The 20161-nt window shown below is 43.7% G+C and overlaps 1 protein-coding gene across 1 annotated transcript in view; it reads right to left on the bottom strand.

The window, feature by feature from the left end:
* Window positions 1–17523, bottom strand: part of BASP1 (brain abundant membrane attached signal protein 1) — a 59967-nt gene extending 42444 nt beyond the window's left edge. Inside the window, exon 1 of the mRNA XM_003821965.5 lies at window positions 17297–17523. The gene's annotated coding sequence lies outside the window, so the exon portion shown is untranslated. The remainder of the gene's footprint in view (window positions 1–17296) is intronic.
* Window positions 17524–20161: the final 2638 nt, after the last annotated feature.

The raw sequence follows: 20161 nt of genomic DNA, 5'->3' as shown, positions 1-20161 counted from the left end.
TTCTTACTGTGTTTTAAGAACCAGCTACTCTTGGAAATCTTTTCCTTCAGTTTCTAATCCCCAAATACCTGCTTTTTAATGGAAATTTAAGATGTGTAAATCTCTTTTCTATCTAGTGATTAAGACCTTTGAACTAAATGTAATCGATGCTGAATTCTTCCATATTCTCTACAGTGATATTCACATAAAACTCTTTAAATAATAGCCAATTGAACTGGAATATCTCACATGGCTTAGTCAGGCAAAAGAGGTGGATCTAGGGACAGATTGAAGAAAAAGAATATAATTGATCGGAGTAGTAAACTTAATGACTATCTGCTGTTTATATCTCTACCCCATGTATCTACAGACCAACATTTGCTTCGCTGTAATTACTGATTTCCTTGTTTGCCTTCACCCACTGTAAGCTACTTAAAGGAGATGCGTCTCCCAACTCCATCAATAAACAAACATCAATTCTGCAATATTTTAATGTGGTTTGTATGTTCCCACGTCACATTCACAAGGTAGAAAAACCTCATGTCAGTTGTTCATTTGTATACAAAAAAACAAGTTTGCAACATATTCTTGGCATTTTGAAATCACTTGAACCACTTTTAGGAAGTTTTATCTGAGAACTACATGAACAAATGCCACTGATGTTTCATTTAAAGAACAAATTCATCACAAAAGCAATTATTTGTACCTTTTAACTATATAATTTTTTTTTTTACTTACGGCTTCAAATGTGTAAGTGTATATCTTGCTCATCCAATCCAATAACATATTTATAGAGCAGGAATAGAATAATCTTCATACAGTTGAAGTATGATGTGTGCCTACAATAGCAGAAGACTGAGACACACACAGACATTTCCTGAAGTTGAGAAATGGTAGACTCTAAACATCTACCAATCACTCCTTGGGCTTGTTTGTATTTTCCAGTATTGTTTTTTGTTTGTTTTGTTTGTTTGTTTGTTTTTGAGACTGAGTCTCACTCTGTCGTGCAGGCTGGAGTGCAGTGGCGCGATCCCAACTCACTACAACCTCCACCTCCTGAGTTGAAGCAATTCTCCTGCCTCAGCCTCCCCAGTAGCTGAGACAACAGGCGTGTGCCACCACGCCCAGCTAATTTTTTTGTATTTTTAGTAGAGACGGGGTTTCACCATGTTAGCCAGGCTGGTATAGAACTCCTGAACTCAGGCAATCTGTCCGCCTCGGGCTCCCAAAGTGCTGGCATTACAGGCGTGAGCCACTGCGCCCGGCCTGTATTTTCCAGTTTTGAAACCAAAATGACACCATCACCATCACTAGCAAATCATATCAGAATGTTGAAAAAAAAAAAAACAAAGAAAAGAAAATATCATCTACTTGGAAACACACATCAAAAGGCGTATCAGTCACCTAGTTACTCATCTGTGTCATAAATTGCTGCTCAACCATCGATACCATGTCATTCCAGCTAAGTACACAACCCACAAGATGAGCCAAGGCTTCCAAACAAAACATACAGTAGGTCTGTGAGAAACCAGGAGGCAGTATGGTGCACTAGAGACTCGAAACATTAAGATAAAAAATTAATTGCAAACTGCCCTTCCCATTCTACTACCTGACTTAAATAACACTGACATGGCCTTCTGGACTAGATGACCCACAGCCAGCTCCTTCAGATCTTACCCAGGGAGTATCAGCTGTATGTTAGGGGAGGAACACGAAGAAGGGGAAGGAGATACAGGAGTTTCAGCTGAAGAGGATGCCACTGGCCAATTCCTGAGCTGAATTCATTTAAAATGAGACAATCTTCAGACCAAGTATTGATTTAATAAAGTGCCAAGTGTTTATGGCATAGATTATAGAGATGGTATGAGAATATCTTATATTTCAACCCAGCTCACAGGTATAGACAATAAAGACGCCTACCATCACCTCAACTACAACTATAGTTTTAATATTCAAACCAGAAGCCTATGAAAATAAAAATTTTGCAAATAAAGGATCAACATCCAGAAATGTTTTGGAATGAGTAAATCGTATTGCTAGAACTAGACATGCTTACTGGAATCTTGCATTATTATTTAACTACAGATTACTTTAGAAATCAATTTCATACCATTGTGAAAAGCTACAAACTTTTTTATTTAATAAGAATTCCATCAATAAGAATCAGCAAAAGAAAACTAGACATTGATCTGATGAGAGATCTCAAGATGGACACAGAAATATCTCTAATAATCCTAGTTAAAACTAAGGCCGATGGCTGTCTCGTGTCTCAGAAATGAGACAGCAGAAGGTGAATGTTGACCATCTAAGAGGTATGTGACATGGAAGAGGAGGGGGAGTAAATCACAAATGATGTCTTAGTTGTGCCCCACCTCCTCCTCCAAAAAAAAAGAAAAAGAAAAATCCACGGTGATATTTGCCAAAGGTTCATTACAAGCTGGTTCCTAGACGTGAAAGTAAAGAAAAGGACAGCATTCTGAAATGTGCCTTATTTGCACAGCATGATGTCACATGACCATGAAACATGCCCTTCCACGTATCCAGCCCTTTACTGGACCACAGGTTCGGTTAGGTGCTAGAAACTGACATCCAAAGATGAACAAAGCAAGGTCCTAACCTCGTAGAACTCACGATGCAGAGTAAGTAGTCACAGCACAGAATTAGAGCTAAATTCGTTTTTACTTCATTAGGTTTATAATTGACTAATGTGTAAAGATTTCAAGCCACCTGCTTTTCTAGGGGCCTGATGTTCACAGCTTCACAAAGGCTGTTACTAAAATGCATTCAGTTAAGTTGTTCAATAATGATTGATCCAAAGCAGACCAAAAGCATTCAATAACCTGGAAGGACAGGCAAGGAGTGTAACCACAATCATCCTCAGCTTTCACTCATCGTGTTGTGTTTCTGAAAGGTTCCCACAATGTAATACTATTTGTCTCCCTCAAATAATACACAGCTTCATTTTTCATTTCAGACTCTACCTTGGGAGGACGCTCAGATGCATGAGCCATCAGTACTCATTATTTGTAATGTCTCAGGGCTTTAGAACAATTACTGCTAAGGTTATTGCCTGGAAACAGAATAATTACTGTAATTGGAGTTCATCAGCTATTCATCTTCATAGTAAGCACAACTGATGAGGTGAAATTTTGGCCCATTTATGGAAGTCATCTCAGCTGCCAAAGGCGATGTTCAGAAGACACGTGCTCTCCATGAACATAATGTACTGTAGACAACCTTCAACACTGAACAGACATGGGGTGCTTGGTATGGATCAGAAATTGTTATAGGGCACTGTTATGGGTCCACAAAACAGACACATCCCTGCCTCCTGGATGTTTTAATCTAGAGGAGCAGAGACGTTACATAATCTCATCAATTCTGGCAAATGCAGGGACAAAAATGCCCAGTGCCAGGAGGTGTGGGAACATCTTTGCAAGAGTGACATTTAAGCTGAGATCTGAACTAGGAGTAACTTCAACAGTGGGGAAAAGAATATTCCAGGCAGAAAAAGCAGTAGGCATGAGCTCGGAGCCCTGGGAGACCTGGGAGGCTGTTGGTATGGCTGAAGAGGGTGGGTGAGAGAGTGTGTAGGAACGGAGGTAAGAGACGAAAATAGAAGGTGAACATGCTGAGAGCTGGTGTTTTATTCCAGGTTTAATGGAGAGTTAGGTCTAAAATCTTAAGCAGAGGAATGTCATGCTTGGATTTAGGAGAGTATTAGGGCAGTGATCCAGGAGAGGATAGAAGCTTCCACTAGATTAATGGCTTCAAGTAGAGGGAAATGGACATATGTGAGTTTCACTACCCAGGAAGGAGGCCATATGGGGAATTCCAGGAGACAAGCCTAGTTTTCTGGCATGATTGGAAGAAGGTGCTATCTACCAGGAAAGTGAGTGCTAAAGGTCCTCACTGACATTGCGTTGAAAATAGACACTGCATAAATTTTAAAAGTTAAAAATTTTAAATTCTACAATAACTTACATCCTATGTTTTATGTAGAAAACAATTCAGTGAAAGTTGTTATAAAAGACATTAAACAGCATCGTTTCAATTATTTTTAAGACCAGTGGTTTGTTTATCTAGTGTAGTAAAATTAAATTGTTATTCTCAATTTCACTGGGGATTCATGAGGCAATATTTGTATTGCCAGAGTTAACGTAATGTGACCTTAAATTTGAGCCAGGAAAGCAATAACTGAATTACTTGACAGGGTACGCCTAAAAGTCGTAAACTGTTTTAAAAAGACCCTCTCGGGCTGGGCACAGTGGCCTGTAATCCCAGCACTTTGGGAGGCCAAGGCGGGTGGATCATTTGAGGTCAGGAGTTGGAGACCAGCCTGGCCAACATGACAAAACCCCATCTCCCCTAAAACAAAAGACAAAAATTAGCCAGGCATGGTGGCACACACCTGTAATGCCAGCTACTTGGGAGGCTGAGGCAGGAGAATCACTTGAACTCAGGAGGCGGAGGTTGCAGTGAGCTGAGATCACACCACTGCAGCCTGCATCACAGAGTGAGCCCCTGTCTCAAAAAATAAAATAAAATAATAATAAAAAGGACCCTCTCAAAAGGGTTAAGTGTAGACTTACCCACATCCACACTTGTTGAGAATGCCCCTCAAAAGAATCCCTGTAAGTATCACTACTTGTTTTATTGCTTGGAAAGGCCCCAAAATTCATTAGCCTTGGTTTCTATAGTCATGGAGGATTTCCATGATTCCCGACACACACTTCCCTTTCCTCGGTGTCCCACTGATTCATAAACTTTCTGTCAAAACCCCCACCACTCTTCCTGCACTTGCTTCTATTCAAGCCCTTGCCTTCTGTCTTCAACCCCAAGTCTCTATCCAGTAAAATCTGTTCCACCGTTAAGAGTCTGTCTAATGAGTCCCTAAAAGAAAGCACAGATGCTAGAATACGATTTTAAAGTGGCCTAGGCATCTGGTCAACTCTTCTGTCCAGAACAAGAAGGGCTCTCTACCATTGCCACTCTGGGTAGGAGATTTTAAAATGAGCTTCCCCAGGATCATTCCACTAATTTAGAAAACTCAAGTCTGGGCCAGGTGCGGTGGCTCACGCCTGTAATCCCAGCACTTTGGAGTTCAAGACCAGCCTGGCCAAGATGGTGAAACCCTATCTCTACTAAAAATACAAAAAAATTAGCTGGGCGTGGTGACACATGCCTATAATCCCAGCTACTTGGGAGGCTGAGGCAGAGAACTGCTTGAACCCGGGAGGCAGAGGTTGCAGTGAGCCAAGATAGTGCCACTGCACTCCAGCCTGGGTGACAGAGCAAGACTCCATCAAAAAAAAAAAAAAAAACCCAATCCTACCAACATGTTGATCTTGGACTTCCAGCCTGCAGAACTATGAAAAAATATATTTTTGTTAAGTTATCCCATCTGTTATTTTGTTATGGCAGCCTGAGTAGACACAGGAGGAGAGCATTGGTGCCTCCCCAATTTGTGTTAATGCGGGTGCATCTTCCCAGCCTCTCCCAGACTTCCCTTCCCCTTCTGCTCTGTGCTTTCGTCCCCTGAACACAAAGTGAGGAGGGAACAGAGGGGCTCAGAAACAAGAGGTCATTGACTGCTGACCTAGAACAATGCAGTTTTGCTTCCTGTGTTGTACTTACCAAAAATTCTGCCCACATAAGGGGAATTTGAACACTTCTTGGAGCAGAAACGAAGGGCTTTCTTTCCCCTCCCCTCAGCCAGGAGCAAGGCTGCACAATTACTATGCTCAAACGTCCCCAAGTACAGCCATTTCTTCCTTTTCGGAAGGGTTTTCAAACCTTATTTAACAAGACATGCCACTGCTCACAGGTGCCTTTTCCTCTCTCAAGCCTGGAACTGTGTAATTAGCTAGGGAAGTAGTTAAATGTGTTATCAGAATCAGATTTAAGTGGAAATGTGTCCCCAGCCAATTAAACCTCACACTAACCACAGTGCATGTTAGTGTCCTCAAACATTTGGTTCTATCTGTGGATGCTTTCTCTACCTGGTAAACTATGCAAACAACTGCTAACAGGTCAGGGCTTGCTGGTTTGCCACGCTGTGTGATATCCTAAGAGTTTTGTTTTTTTTAAATAGGTATACATCTCTGAATTCTCACCCCCTTCCAACAGGAAGCACACTCAACTCAAAACTGGCTTGGGTTTCTTCCACTCCCCTTAGAAACAGCAGTAACATTTTTTGCAGCATTACATCATTCTGGACTTCTTTGCCCTTTTTCTGAGATTCCTGGCTAGCTCACTGAAGAAAAGACAAAGAATCCCGCTTTAGTCATGTGCTTAGCCAATGCGGATCAATACAGAAATGAGACTCACAGGTAGGAACTACAGGTCTAAAGAAAGCAAGTTAAAGGAATAGTGTTTGTATGTGTGTCCCAATCTGCCAACTGGTCCCTCTATCCATCACTTCCTTCTCCCCTTAACATGGCAGTATTTGTTGCTGGAAACAAGGATATGGTCAAAGAATACATTGCTAGTCACAGCATTAAATTTCAACAAGGCGATTTGATTTAAGCAAGAAGGGCTAATTAACACGGGTTTGGGGTGAGGTGGAGAGATATGAAGCTTGTTGGCTTTTAAATTCACTTCTTTGTTAAATTCACTTTTTAGTTAAATTCCCTGCATTTAAGAGTTAGTTAAGTTAAACATAACAACTTAGAAATATTCATAGGACTCCTTTCCCATTAAGAATTCATTTCATTTAACACTACAGTTCTTACCGTAGTGGAACCATGTTACCAATCCATTGGATAGTTACCTCTCTCTGCATTGTGGTCAGTTGAGTTCTCTTACGATGACCCCCTGTACCTGTCCACCCAGAAAACTTTGGTACGCATGAAATCAAAGCCCAGGCTCTCTGTCTGGATGGCAGAAATAAATCCAGTTACAATAGAAAAGTAGAGGTGAATGGAATAAGCCACTTCTGTCCTGTTTTTGTCTCTTCTACCAATGAAAGGATAACCAAACCTTCAATGAGACTTTCCATCAGTCACTCATTGGGTCAGATGAGGAAAACTAGTAACATGCAGCTGTGAGTCAGAAAAAGAACACATACCTGGGAAGCATTATCAATCTTGTCTTAACAACCTTCTGGAGAACATTGGTACAAACACTTGTTACTATTTGCCTGAAAACCAAACATTTGAAAATTCTGGAACCAGGTTTCTAAAGTCCAGTTGGGTGAGCCTTGGGAAATATGAGCTTGGGTTCTCAACAACAGATCACCAGGGCTACTGAGCAAAACCCAGTGCCACAATAAACCTCCTGTCAATAGGGTGGCATTCACCCTGTTTACCTGAGGTTGGGTGATTATGAGAAGCCTTGGGAGGCACTGTCATCACCAATTGTTAATCGAGATTCTTTCTTCCTTAGAAAAATGAGTTATTGGCCGGGCATGGTGGCTCACACCTGTAATCCCAGCACTTTGGGAGGCCAAGGAGAGCAGATCACTTGAGGTTAGGAGTTTGTGACCAGCCTGGCCAATATAGTGAAACCCCGTCTCTACTAAATAATACAAAAAAATTAGCCGGGCATAGTGGCGGCACCTGTAGGCCCAGCTACTTTGGAGGCTGGGGCAAAAGAATTGCTTGAACCTAGGAGGCGGAGGTTGCAGTGAGCCGAGATCGTGCCACTGCACTCCAGCCTGGGCGACACGGCGAGACTCTGTCAAAAAAAATGTTGTATATATATATATATATATATATATATATATATATATATATATATATATAAATTAGCCAAGCTTGGTGGCGTACACCTGTAGTCCCAGCTACTAGGGAAGCCGAGGCACGAGAATTGCTTGAACCCAGAAGGCAGAGGTTGTGGTGAGCAGAAATTGCGCCACTGCACTCCAGCCTGGGCGACAGAGTGAGACTGTCTAAAAAGAAAAAAGGACGGGTGCGGTGGCTCACACCTGTAATCCTAGCACTTTGGGAGGCCAAGGCAGGTGGATCACGAAGTCAGGAGTTCAAGACCAGCCTGACCAACATGGTGAAACCTCGTCTCTACTAAAAATACGAAAAAATTAGCTGGGCATGGTGGCGGGTGCCAGTAATCCCAGCTACTCGGGAGGCTGAGGCAGGAGACTTGCTTGAACCCAGGAGACTGAGGTTGCAGTGAGCTGAGATTGCGCCACTGCACTCCAGCCTGGGCGACAGAGCGAAACGAAAAAAGAAAAAAAAAAAGAAAAATGAGTTATTCAGAGAAGATTCCAGGACACTTTATCTAATCACAGTAATAATGGCTATAGTAAATACCCAGGTGATCACCTAACCTCACCCTGCCTTCTGGGTGCATTGCAGAATTAAGGAGTGGGAAGTCACTCCAGAACTCTCTGCCTGTCCATCTAAAGTCAATCTGATTTCTCTACATTTTCCTTTTCTCCAATCGTCTTACACCTAAGGCAAATACAGACACTGTGATCCTCTAATGAAATAGCTGAGAACATTAGTAAGGGTTAAAGACAGCAAATATTCCTACAGCCTCTACAGTTTCCAAGGCAAGCTCAGAGAAGGACAGGAGAGCATCCTATGAAGACCCAACAACTCCGAGGAAACCTTTCTTCTCTGTCTCTTTAAGAAACAGCTAGTTCTCTCTGTCAGTGGATACTGTTTTCCCCCTTTTGATACACTATTTCCCCCATTAGATCTTGTTACTATTTACCTTGGTTATTGTATTAGTCTACGTGGCAATGGTGTTTTGAATAGACTGTCAAAGGAAAAATGAAGTGGGTCTTTTCAAAGTCACTTTGCCAAGCAATTCAGGAAATTTGTAATTTAGAAAGCTCAACCAGGAAAAGTTTTTATCTAACATCTATTTCTTCATAAACTTAAAAAAGAAGTATTTTTCTCTAATAGAACCACAGCTTTTCTTTAAAAAGACAAAGAAGTTTTAATTTTGGTTTATTTTAGGAATATATCCATTTCTGAATCTACGTAAGTGTAATAATTAAAAGCATTATGAAAATAAAAGTTACCTATTAATTGTGGGTTTCTCTGGAAAATGTAAATTCAAAGCTGTTCTTATTGACCTCAATATGTTATTTTAAATGTGAAATTAAAATTGTGTCTCATCAAAAACTAAACTTATCACAGATTATCCAAACACAAATGCACACAGTTTACATTTACTAACATCAGTTTCAAACATCCCAATAGTATGCTTTAGAAAGTGTTTTAGCATCTTAAGCACTTATGTTCCATATTTTAAGGACTACTTCAGAATCTAACAGATTTTTTAAGTCCTCTAAATCACCCCAAATACTATAAATGGTAATTTTAAATAAAAAAGATTAAACATCCCATTGTATGCAGCTCTCAAACCAATAAGCCAGATAACGCTAGAAATCGGCATAAAAGCTCTCCATCCACCACCTGCCACGACAATGTGCACACTGGATCTGCCAAGAGGGCCCCGAGCATTTCAGGGGTGGGTGGGATGCCTGACTGCTCCGCTTGCTCTATAGCCCCCAAATAAGTCTAAAGCCAGCTGGCGTTCTTTTCAAACACATACCCACCATCGCCAGCTCCCCAGCCCCCAACCACTGTGCATTTTGGGAGAAAAACAAGGATTTAACTTAAATTTTAGAAAAACTAAAGTTTAGTTTTATGAAGAAAGTTATTTTAGTGCATGCCATATACTTTTTGGCATATAAAGGAAACCACGTGCACATAATGTAAGAAGCCGAGAGGGGTAAGTTGAGGGGAAGATGGCCTGTGGATGAAGTAGCAGCAGGTAGTGACTGCACCGTCCCCCTGGGGCATGTGTGGTGTATTAAAAGGCCGAAGAGGTCTCCTCTGGGGGAGATCATGAGACGGATATAGGATCCAGACTGGTTTTTTTTTAATGGTTCTAGGGTACAAAAAAAAAATGCTAGAAAAAAAATTTTTACATTGCAGACAGTGAGTAAGAGTGACTCAATTAGACATTCTCTGCTTCTCTCTCAGAAGAGAGGGGCAGCAGGAGTGAGGCTTTATGGGGAAATAACCTGGGTTTCCCCGCAGCCCATAAGCAGCTCGTGGGACTCTGAGCAACCCACTAACTTCTCTAAGATTCTTTTGAGTTCCAAAATGAGTGTTTAGTCATGAGCTTTTAAACCTTCTGCTCCAAGGAAAGTACTCACAAAGGACTGAGGTTTCGATAGTGGTTAAAAGCAGCCACTGGCTTTCTGTAAATGGATCCTGCGTGGACGCGGAACAAAACAGATTGACAAATTTAGGCAGGACTTGGTTTATTTCTAATCAGGCAACACTAACTACACAGTGGCAGAGGGTCTACTAGAACCTGGTCCATATCTCAGAGCAAAATTGCAGATAAGTAAGACATTTGGGGTTATGACTTCCATCTGCAATGTCCAAGGAGAAACGTGAAGGTATCAACCAAATCTACATTTATAGTCCTTAGTAAGAGCAACCACAATCATCATACTAGAAAGGAATGACTTAAGGTATTAGCCTCCGTTCACTATGACAAGAAGCACCTCTAATCTACAAGCAATTTAACATAATACTGATGAAATATTAGAAGTATACACTGGATCTCTTCCATAAGTAATTTTTCATTGAGGAAGTTAGTATCGCTCTCTCTAAATTAACACTGAAGATGTCAATATGTGAAAAGGTTACCCATTTTATTCAAGAGCCCCCCTTCCCCCTTTTTCCCCCCCCCGAAGAGTCCATATTACCTAAGATAAAATGGCCAAGGCTTAGGAGAAGTACCGTGTAGCTCCATCTACATGGATTGAAATCCTAGGAAACTTTTTAAAAGACATAACCACTATATCTAAAATCGCCTTCCTTACAGTGAACACCTGACAGAGTAAAATATATGACTTCCCTCCAGAATCCGTAAGATACAAAAACCTATTTAAGGAAGCTGTTAAACAACAATTTACCCAAAATGAGAGTGAATTCACCTTTGCTCAACAAGAAAGTGTCCAGAAGGACAAAAGCAAATCCTTGGGCATAACCCTGAAGTAAATGTCTGAAATGTTAAGACCAGTTCCAGAATTGATCCACCCCAAATATCTGAAATTCCAAAGACTTTTTTGTTTTGTTGTTCAGAGTTCCTGATTTCTAAGGTCCCCACGGGGATAATTCCTTCCAAAGATTTGTCAATAGATCACAACATCTTTACATTCCTACATAATACAACTTTCAGTTTTACTCCAGGTATGGAGGCGGTGGGCATGTGATGCCTGTTTGGCAGGGGCGGGGTGGAGGTAGTGGGAATAATATGGAATGTAAAATACCTAAGTTGGCTTATCAACCTTAGTACTAATGACTTAGTCTGCTTTCAAATGCTAATGATACATCTGATTCAAGACACAACAAAGCTAAGGATTTTCAGGAATCTGAATGAGTTACATCTACACCCAAGGTCATACAGATAATCAGGGTGAGTCCAGGTCTCAACATATCAAAGCAGTAATCCTGTCTCTGAAGTTCCAAGGACTTTCATTTTTTTCCTTCAATTAAAAAAAGTACAAATTCAGTATGGAGGCTGGGTTGTATTAACCTACACACTTTTGAAACTTAGTCCACATGAACTACTGACGTATTTAGGGTATTCTTAACCACACCTGGAGGACTTTTCTAAACCACAGACTTCTATATTCTACCTACTGAGCAAGGCACCACCATTAGCCTGTCTTGCAATAATGGTCTGTTTGAAACAAACATATGAATAGCTATAGATGAAGGATGCAGTAAAGAAAACTGATATTCGCACTCCTTTAAAAAGATGCACTGAATATAAGGAGGCATTGTCCTAAGTGCATGACAATTTTGTTTAATACTTACAGTAACCGTGTATCACAATTCCCATTTTCTAAATAAAATTGAGGCACAGAGAAGGTAAGCAATTTACCAAAGATCATACAACCAGTAAATGGCTGAGAGAAGATTCGAACCTGGTGCTGTGGCTCCAAAGTCCATCCCCACCATGCCTAACCCTCCAAATCATGCTTTCTAAATATTATACTCCCTACAGAACGTACAAATTGCTGAAATATCTACTTCAAACAGAAGTTCAAAACACAAACCAATGAAGTCCAGTCCTGCCTCCTTCAAAACGAACCCAAAAAAAAAAGAGTTTATAAAATGCTTAAGTGATAAGGGGAAAATATTGTGTAAATGCTTTGCTTTCTCCACTGCACACCATTTTCCTATATTATCCTGAAGTGTTTCCTTATGCCCTGGGCCCCTGTGGTGCTTGCAGATGGTTTCTATTTCTAAATCTCTAAAGCTTTCAGGAATGTATTCCTAGACTTCCAAGCCTGCTCAATCACCACCTCTCAGCACTGACGGCCTTGTTGAGTCAAAAAATCTCAGCTTTCCCTGTTTTTGTTCAAAAATGTACTGAGTATGGAAAGTCTGTAAAACATTAAGAAATAATTTTTTATGTTATTTAAATCCTTAGGGTGCAGAAGAAAAACACACTATTTCATTCTCTCTGCCTCCCATTTCATCCCATTTCTGACTTCTAGAGGGAAAAGGAGAATGCTGTTTTAATCACACTGCTTCCTTCTTAGGCTTGTGGCTCCTCAAAATTACAATTGAACTATATTCTGGTGAGAAATGGACTCTGTATGGTTGATTTTTACTCTTGAGAGCATTTACCAGACATCTGTTCTCATGTGACACTTACCTAGACGTCTGCCTCAAAGGCTGTGGCTGGAAAGGCGTTTCACAAAAGCCTTCCTTTGGCAGGCTGGGCACTGCTGTGGTTTCAAGACTACCCTTGTATTTTCTCAAGAGAACTTAAATGCCACTTCTTAAGTTACATAAGTATAAGTATAAGCAGACCTGGGGAATTCAAGGAAGGTGGCCATCTTGATATCATGAAATCCACTTTCAGTCTAATTCTCATATAATACAGAATTTCAAATATCTACAAACACAAGGACAGAAAATAGGAACCATGATATTTGGTCCCCTTTAGGATTGAGACATCCTACTTCTAACTTAATACTCCTGGGGTCCCCCGGGCTTCATTAATCAAGCTGGAACAAAAATACAGCTGAATATACTGAAATTAGTGATGTCAATTACACTGAAAGTGTTGATTGACACTTTCAGTTGTTGAAAACACTTTCAGTGTAATTGATATCACTAATTGAGACTGAGAGGTTGAGGAGCCCTTCAGAGCCAGCCATTCCACACTTAGTCATTTTTAGATATCATATGTAGTTCTTATTACAACTCCAAAATAGGAATTATTAGATTCTTCAAATCCAGTGTCTTTACACGATTTCCTGAGAAACCACTCCAAAAACATTACCCCAAAACACATAAAGAGTACTTTATCTTTCAAAATATTCCATTTGCAACCTCACAGTTCCTTCCTAATAGTTGTCCACTATAATTAAGCCAAAGAAAAAAGCTCATGTTCACTGGCTTGTCTAATGTCTTAAGAGATACAATAAATTTAAAGGATTAGACATAATTAGAGAAAATTTGATATAACAATAAAGATTCCATGCCCATTTTCAGAGAATATTCAAGTTGTCTATATATCTACTCAGTGTTTTTCCCCAACAGTTACCTGGTTTCCAGGGTACCAGCTAAGACCATCATTAAGAAGAGAAAGAAGATGTGAAATAAGTAGGTACAAACTACATTAAGATGAAGGTCTGGACAAATCAAAGCATTTCTTTCAACAGAATCAGATACCAAGGGCAATTGCTTCTGACAAATAATAGTTCACAGGTCTTCTTTGGATATTTAAAAAAAAAAAAAAAAAAAAACATTTACAAGAGATCACAAAAATAAGACAGAACAATTTTATAAATCTTTTATTTAGTAGGCATTGTTTATTCCAGCTTGTAAAGTTCAGTAGTGCTTGATGTAAGTTTTTAAGCCTGTGGATGAACGTCTTAGCTTAATGCTCCAGGTACACTGGGATAAATGGGAAGTGAGCTTATTAACAGACTTGCTAGGCTTTCCCTTTCAAACACATATTTAGAAAGACGGAAATTGATTATGTTCCAAAGACCAGTATCAAAGCACTATAAAATAATATTCTATACCAACCAGTTTGATTTCAAGTTATTCATAAGATTTTAGAGTGTGTATAAACAAGTATGTGTATGTGTGCATGTGTATATACATGACACCTTGTTTTTAAAAATGGATGTGGATTTTGCAATTTTTACAAAACTACCGTAAATAACACAGACATCCATTTTAGAGTGATCAAATCTCCCCCAAATGAAAGTTTCTCTCTGATGTCATACTCCGCTTGACCATGAAATGAAAATGGCTTCAAATTGCTCTTAATTGTGAAATTAAAAAATAGAACGCATCACCTCTTGCACCATAAGATCCAGGAGGATTATGGATCCTAGTAAATCCAGGATTATGAAGAGGCCTCCAAGGATAGACAGCCTAAATGTTTAGGGCTCTCCCATTGGACCTTTAAACTAGGGTGATGTGGGGAGATAAGGTTCTCTTCTACACGTCACAATGGCAGACTGAGTACCAGTTAAAGAACAGAAATGCCACTGTCATTGTTGGTGCTTTTTATCAAAAGGCTCAATTTCTCTACCTGCTAAAGCTTGGCAAAAAAGCTAGCTGGCTAAAAGAATAAGCGAACTGATAGAAATTTTTTAATTCTGTAATAATTTTTAAAAATCGATTTAAATACTATCTCACTCAAAAACCTAAGATTTACTGAATTGGGGACATGCTGGTATATATTTGCTATTGAATTTGTTCTATATTCCAACATACCCCTCGCCAAAAACACAACCTAAAGGAAAAGAAAAAAGAAAGAACGCAGCTCTCTAAATCATAATAACCTACTCAATACTAAGGAGTACAGAGGGTACAATCCATGCCACCTAGAAGACAGCTAGACAGCCACCGTAGCGAGTAGATGGGCCCTGATATATTAAACGTGGTCAATATCAAGTTCTCATCAAAAAGGACAAAAGAGATGATTTCCATTGCTGCCACGCGTTATTCCACCAGGATGTACTGACAGTACTTAAGCATAAAACCCTATTAAACATAACCTACCACTGCAAAAAATATCATATTTGGCTCCTATTTGATATACACAATAAGTCCCTTTTTGTGTGGTAAAAACAAACTACCTGAAAATAAATCTAAATGGCCATAACCTGGAAAATAGATCATCTGAAAGAAAATCAGCCATCAAAGGTATATCATGGCTTCTGTTAGGTAATGGGGAAAAAGGAATCATTGCGAACCTAATCGACCAGCTTCACCCCAACGACTGCCTTCTTTCTCCCCCCATCAGTAGATTTCCATCTGGACGCCATTCGCCTTTTGGAATCCTTAATGAAACAATGAGTTCGGAGTCCAGAGAAAACAGAAAGGGTTAGGATCCCGACAAGGTAATCATTTTCTTCTCTCCGGTTTTTGTAGGCCATCTTGTTCGAATAAACGCCAAGATGTCTTAATTTTCCCCAGGTGGTGTCACTGGAGGCAACGCCCACTGACAGTTTTGAGGCCACCTTCCCTTAATCAAATGACCAAAAAAGATCTGTCAAACGGTTAATTGATGCAAATTAAGAAAGCCACCCTCACTGCAGTAAGATATGTTACAGGAAAAAGAACAATGAACAGAACTAGAAAGGAAAATAACAGTGTGCGGGTACAAAATATTTAATCCACAATTTGCCTTCATCCTCATCAAGGCAAATCTTAATTTTGGTCAGTTGAAATCAGCAAGAAAGCAAAAGATGACAGACAGCCTGGAAAAGAAGAAACACACACACAGGCGGGAAAAACTGTCACTGGTGTCCAAGGGTTTCCCGCAACATTTAGGGCAAACGCCTTTGTTCCTCGGCTCGGGAGGGGAGTGGGTGGCTGGATGATGGAGATGGGATGGGGCTGCCGGGCCCTCCACACCCTGCTCTCCGGCGCATGCGCGAGGCCAAGACAAAGGAATAGGTAATTACAGTCCCGATTCATTCATTTTGCCTGCAGTATACTGGGGGTCTGTTGGCCCGGGCTGTAATCCCGGGAGGTGGGGGTGGGGGGTCGGTCCACAACCCTATAGCAGAAGGCCATTTCGATGCTAGTGTTGGGTTTTAGCCCGCCCCACAGTGCGAGTGGCCGCGGGGGAGACAGAGGTGTTGTCAACCCTGTACACGGTACTAAAAAATGCACCCATGTGCGCTGTGCTAATTTCAGCAGAGTGAGAATTACATGGGCAAGGGCTGTCCACCGAGTTCGTTTCAAGGCGGAAATGTCTCTGGGGACGCAGATAAGGAGCCTGGCCAAGCGTTCGATGAATATTCATGAAAAGAATGCGGTTTGCAGCCGCGCATTGTGCGTGCGATCGGATCCAGGATTCCGCAATTTTTATTTTTCTGGAAATGGAGGGGGGACGGGGGCGGGGGGAGCAGGAACCGGGCGCCGGGTTTCAGCTTTAGCGCTTTGGGCAAAAGCTGCTCAACCTCAACCCCAACCCTACGCACCCAGCGGGGCAGAGCCCAGTTAGGGCCGCGCGCTGTCAGGTTCAAGCCCACACCCCCCGGGCCCGGGCCGGGGCCGGGACCCAGGGCGGAGGCGCCTGGCGCATTCTTGGAACCAAAGGCTCGAAAAAACAAACTGCTCCGAGGCAGCCCACGGGTTCGTGGGAAGGCAATTCCGCCACGGACGAGGCTGGGGCTCCGATCTGCTCGGGAGGTGCTTCTGAGTGCACGTCGCCGTGTGAATCTCGTATTCCTTGGCCCCAGAACCAAGATCCAGGAGTCCCATGGGTCGAGAAAACCCGTTTGCCAAAGCAAAAAGCCACCCACTTCCTTCTGATCGGGCCAGATTCCCCATCTTCTTTCTCCCCGGACTCCCGCCCCACCCCACCCCCACCCTCCATCTTTGGCTGCTGCGCCCCTCGCCCCGAGCGCTTTCTCCCAGGCTGGTAAGGGCTCCAATGACGGAAGCGCTCCCTTCAGCCCACAGAACCGTCTCCCCGGGACTCAACGCACTGAGGGGGTTTCGCATTCGGCAATTCCTCCCGTCACCCGCAGCTCCTCTCCCCGACAGCCCCCTTCCCCCAGCTCCGTTTACCAACCTCGCCGCCCCCCTCATCCCTCCACCATGCGAGCGGCTGAAGCCTCCCACTTCTGGGCCCCCCATCACCCGGGATCCCCGAAGTGCGACGGAGCCCTCACAGAGGGACCCCAGGCCCTTGCCGTCCAATCCGGGCCCACATCCCCGCTGCCCGCTGCACGAAGGGAGAGCCTGGGGGCTGCGGGGCGGGGCGCGGCGCGGTGGGGGACGGAGGCCCCCGGGTCCGCGGCGGCGCGGGGCCACCGGGCGCGCCTCCTTACCGGCTCTGGGTGCCTGTGCAGCCCCTGGGTTAGCGCGGTGCCGCCGAGAGGCCGGGGTCGCTGGCGTCGTCTGGCTGGTGCCTGGCCGCTGGCGGAGGCTCTCTCCCGGCTCGACGGCGGAGCCCGGAGCGAGGAGCCAGTTGGAGCGCTGCCGCCGCCGTCGTCGCCGCTGCCGCTACTGCCGCCGCCGCCGCCGCTGCAGCCTCTGCATTTCTCGCGCTCGCTCCCCCTCCCCTTCCTGCCCAGTGCCCTCCCCCCGCGCGTCCGCCCGCCCAGCCTCCCTCCTCCCGCGCTCCCCGCCCGCCTCTCTCCCCTCCCTCCAGCCCGGCGCCCCGCCCGTCTCCCCTCCACCCCCTCCAGCTCCGTGCTCCCCACCCCCTGCACTCCCTCTGCTCCCCTCCCCTCCCTCCGGCGCAGACCCTCCCCTCTCCCCTCTAGCCTGGACACGCCCGCCTCCCCTTGACTCCCCCCAGCTCTGGGCCCCCACCTCCCCTCCCCTCCAGCACAGTCACCCCCATTTCTCTCCTATCCTCCATCCTGGTTCCTCCCTTCCCCCCACCTCCCAACTCTGTGCCCCGCCAACGTTTCCTAAATGCCCTCTATTCAGATCCCCCCTCCGCCTCCCCTCTCCTCTCCTCCATTCCTGCGTCCCCCTTCCCCCGCCGCGCCGCCTGGGCTGTCCGTGGGCTTCTCTCTCTCTCTCACTCTCACTCTCTCTCTCTCTCTCTCTCTCTGTCTCTCTCTCCCCCTCATTTATTTGGAACCATTGGATAAGAAGGGCTCGGGCTCTCGCTCAGACTTAGGGAGCTGTCTCGAGGTGATGAATGACACCCCCTGGCACCAGCTATCCTTCTCAGACCCCAGTCCAGCCCGCTCCCGACGTCGACTACGATTCCGCTACCTCGGCGGGCAGCGAGGTTGGGGTGAGCCCCAGCTGCAGGCGCGTCTGGGCTGCGCCGCTGCAAACGAGTTGCGCACCTTGGGCGGCTGCGCACCTTGGGCGGCTCCGCACCTGCACCCGCACCCGCGGGGCTGAGCCCCGAAGGCTGCAGCTTCGGGGGAGGCGCGGTCGCCGAGGTCCAGCTGGTCGGGCGAGAGACGTCGCCCCTCGGAGGATGCTCTCGGAACTTGGGAGAGGAAGGAGGGAAAAGAAGAGGGGAAAGGGGCCGTCGATGTTTTTGATGTCTGTGCTTTAATGGAGGCCACCAATATTGAGAAGACAGGGTTGGCCGAGGCAACCCGCACGCTGCTACTCGCGAGCGCTCGAGTCAAAGCTAGGGCCAACCGCGGCTTGTCCGGTGCCCTGGGGGGCGGACACTTGGTTTAGCACCGGGACACAGAATAGCCACCGGGGTAGGAAGATGCGTTCACTTTGCTTACCTGTTGGCAAGAGGGACATACAAAAATAACGTAACGTGACATCGTTGACAACGGTAGCTCTTTGATTACACAAAAGCCAATTTTACCTTCCCGCAAACGCCAGTTGACGCCTTTGGAACTTTTATTTGCGGCATTTTGGCGCCCTCTGGCTGTGTTTGGATCGCTTTCATGCTCGCCTGAGTCCCAGCCAAGAAAAAATCGATGGAGTTGCAGGTTGTCCTCAGGATGGTTCTGCCCTCATGACCTGGGCGCGAATTCAGGGACAAGGTGGCCCTCCAGAACCGGAGTGACAAACTGTAACCATACTTAGGGAGGCAGACGTCAAAGGCAAGTACATCTGTATTCAACTGGGTAAAGGTAAGTGCATTTTCACTTAACAGGAAAATTAACTTATCGTAACTTTAACTTACATATTTGAATTAAGCAAAGTGGCAATATTTAGTCAACTGCACTAGCGATTTTGCAGTGGAAACACTTGACGACCCTACTGTACACATTTACAGGTCATAGGAGGCAGCACCAAATTAGATTAATGCATGCCAGCTGGAAATGTTCAAATTTAAACCAAAGGTAAGAAAAAAGCGGGAACTGTTTGTTTTTTCCTGTTTCTCTTTCTGCCATTTAAAGTGAAATAAAAAGTTAGTGTAGTAAAATACCAGGGAAGCAAATTACAAATGAGGTTGCCTCCAAAGCATTTTATTCTTTTGAATATTTATTTCCCTCACACCAGTACACCATCTATAAAGCTAAATGGAGGATGCAGGTTTTCCCACCTCCTTTTGGAGCCAGATATTTCTTTGTTGTGGAAGGCTGTCCTATGCACTGTAGGATGTCTGGCATTCATTGCTGGCCTCTACTAGCAGCCAGTACCACCCTCCACACACACCACCAGCACCAGCACCAGTTGTGACAACCAAAAATGTCCCCAGATATCGCCAAATGTCTCCTGGGAGGCAAAATCACTCCAGGCTGAAAACCACTGAGCTACGTTTTCTTTCAACCTCTATGAGCAAGTCTCTAGGTTTTTACCCTATCGAATTAGATGAATATTTGCAATGTTCTGCTCAAGACATTTCCTGAGTTTGTTAGAGGAGCTGCGTACTTGTTCATTTAGCATTCAGGGTTTTTATCCTTGTGATCTTCCAGGCATGTAAATCATCTAAAAATTAGCAAATACATTTCCTCATTGTATTTGCAGTCTAAGCCTGTGGGTGTTATCTTCCTTCTCTATTCTCTTTTTCCAATTTTTCCAAAAAAAAAAGACAACATAAAAATTAATGTTCAGTACCTTCAGTGCTTCCAGCTAAATTTTCATGATGGAGAAAACAAACCTTTCAAAGGTGTGATTGGAATACAGATCATGGGTTACCATAGAAACCGGAGGCAAAAGCTTACATCAACAAGGAGAACTGCAGGTCTCCTTAATTTTGTCTTCCATCAGATTTAGTTGTTCTCTTAAAACATTTTTTTTAATTTTTTTAAAGG

This window comes from Pan paniscus, chromosome 4, assembly GCF_029289425.2.
Source record: "Pan paniscus chromosome 4, NHGRI_mPanPan1-v2.0_pri, whole genome shotgun sequence".
NCBI classification, from domain to species: Eukaryota; Metazoa; Chordata; class Mammalia; order Primates; family Hominidae; genus Pan; species Pan paniscus.
Note: the sequence above shows the minus strand (reverse complement) of the source record. Positions and strands in the feature narration are given on the sequence as shown.